This window comes from Octopus bimaculoides, chromosome 4 (assembly GCF_001194135.2).
Source record: "Octopus bimaculoides isolate UCB-OBI-ISO-001 chromosome 4, ASM119413v2, whole genome shotgun sequence".
NCBI lineage: Eukaryota > Metazoa > Mollusca > Cephalopoda > Octopoda > Octopodidae > Octopus > Octopus bimaculoides.
In genome coordinates, this window is record NC_068984.1 from 24,044,919 (window position 1) to 24,047,213 (window position 2,295).

The window sequence follows — 2,295 nt, forward strand, 5'->3', positions numbered from 1 at the left end:
CTTGACAACCGATGCTGGTGTGTTTACGTCCCCGTAACTTAGCATTTCGGCAAAAGAGACCGATAGAATAAGTACTAGGCTTACAAAGAATAAGTCCTGGGGTCGATTTGCTCGACGAAAGGCGGTGCTCCAGCATGGCCGCAATCAAATGACTGAAACAAGTAAAAGAGTAAAAGAGAGTATAATACTGTAGAACCGCAACTGCAGTACTATTTTCTTATTTAGTTAACAACTATATCTATTCCACTATATCTAATTTAAAAACAATATCAACGCCAATGCAGTTCTAATATTTAAATATTTTCTAATTGCAGCCCGTCCTTCAATCATACTTCCACCAGAGTGTGGAAATGCCTGTTTAGCACATTATGAATCAAATCCTAATGAAAGCCGTTCAGTTTCAAAATACATAGGATGCATCAGAAAATGCTGGGAAAAAGCTCGATTTAATAATTGAAAACGTTGTTTGAGAATACAATTGAAGAATCGAGTTGGAGCATCATGTTAATGTAGACGTGTCCAGTTCTTGAAATGAAAATACAAAGAATCTCTTACAATTATTGCATGCTTCTACATTTTCTACAGTTTTTTTTTTTGGTCTGCTTAAATCTACATGATAATTATGAAAGGAATATAGTTTTTTGTGAAAGCAATTGATGTACTTTAATGAAAATAAAACATTTTAAAATATTTAATATGTGGTTTAAAATTATTCAACAGAGAAGTTGTAATACATTTCTTAAATGATTCTATTTATTCTCAGGTAAGCTACTATCCTCAACATTTATAATCAAAGACGCCCCTACCTTGACCATCCCATGTATAACTAGAGCTACATTATCCAGTTGTTCCTTATATAATACCTATGATGTAATTTGATGGCGATTTTACTGGTTGGGATTTTTCAGTCGAATGAAATCGTAGACTACTTTATTTGACCATGTAAAAGATTGATAGTTGCAATAGAGACATTAATCTCTCTCTATTACCTTTCAACAAAATGATATATTAAGAAACAGTAGAACAATTAACAACATAATAAAAATAAGTTTTATTTTTGGTGATGCTTAGTTTTACAAATCCTGTGTCATTCAGCTTAGCAGCCGCTGGTTAACTTGTTATCGGCATTAGAAGGTTAAGAGCTTCGCTGATGCATGCCAAAGGAGCAAGTAGCTGTCACGTCGAAGGCATCGCGCTAAAGAGCTTCGTTGAGAAGCACGTTGTTGTCTGATCGAAGGCATCGCGCTAAGAGAGTTAGAAAGTGAAAGAAACGCTTTAAGTACTGGTTTTACTACGCATGCGCACTCGAGGGGCTTCCGGGAAGGCAAGTCTCTTGCCCATGCGTAGATTGTACTTCCTCAATGGCGGCCATAATTTCGCGCCACTACAACCAGTTCCCAAACTGTAAATAATTTCGTTAAAATTTTCTGAAGTATGAATATTGCTACCATGAAATCAATGAACTGCATTGTTGTCACGTTATTTTGATTATTAAGGGTTCAGGAGATTTTTCTAGTCATCCATACGTTCAGTTAATCATTTGGCGTAGATTCTGTAAACTGTATATTCTCATCTACAGAAAAACAGCTTTGTTTCTGGTCACAAGAAATCAATATATTATTTTGTTGATAATCAATTCCATGGCGTTCATAAACCCTTCGAAACCTGTGAGATCAAGAAGGTTTAATGCTCCCTTACAACAAACAAGAGGTAATCACTTAGATAATCTCTTCTACGAAGACAGTTTTTATTCTCAGTTGAAATCGCATCATTTTATTCCAGTTATGTCCCTTTAAATATATGATCACATTTGTATTGTTGGCACTCCGTCGCTTACGACGTCGAGGGTTCCAGTTGATCCGATCAACGGAACAGCCTGCTCGTGAAATTAACGTGCAAGTAGCTGAGCACTCCACAGACACATGTACCCTTAACGTAGTTCTCGGGGATATTCAGCGTGACAGAGTGTGACAAAGCTGACCCTTTGAATTACAGGTACAACAGAAACATTGAGTAAGAGTGAAAGTTGTGGTGAAATAGTACAGCAGGGTTCGCCACCATCCCCTGCCGGAGCCTCGTGGAACTTTAGATGTTTTCGCTCAATAAACACTCACAACGCCCGGTCTGGGAATCGAAACCGCGATCCTATGACCGCGAGTCCGCTGCCCTGACCACTGGGCCATTGTGCCTCCACATATGATCACATATGCACCTAAAAATCATTTTACTTTACACAGAGTTTGAATGCACTGTTTATTCTATCGAGTTGGCTGATGTTTTTTGTTCCGATCGCAG

At 37.8% G+C, this 2,295-nt stretch overlaps 1 long non-coding RNA gene across 1 annotated transcript in view; it reads left to right on the forward strand.

The window, feature by feature from the left end:
* LOC106883062 (uncharacterized) overlaps nucleotides 1-695 on the forward strand; it is an 8,544-nt gene extending 7,849 nt beyond the window's left edge. Inside the window, exon 3 of the long non-coding RNA XR_001411063.2 lies at nucleotides 315-695. This is a non-coding gene — a long non-coding RNA (uncharacterized LOC106883062). The remainder of the gene's footprint in view (nucleotides 1-314) is intronic.
* The last annotated feature ends 1,600 nt before the right edge of the window (nucleotides 696-2,295 follow it).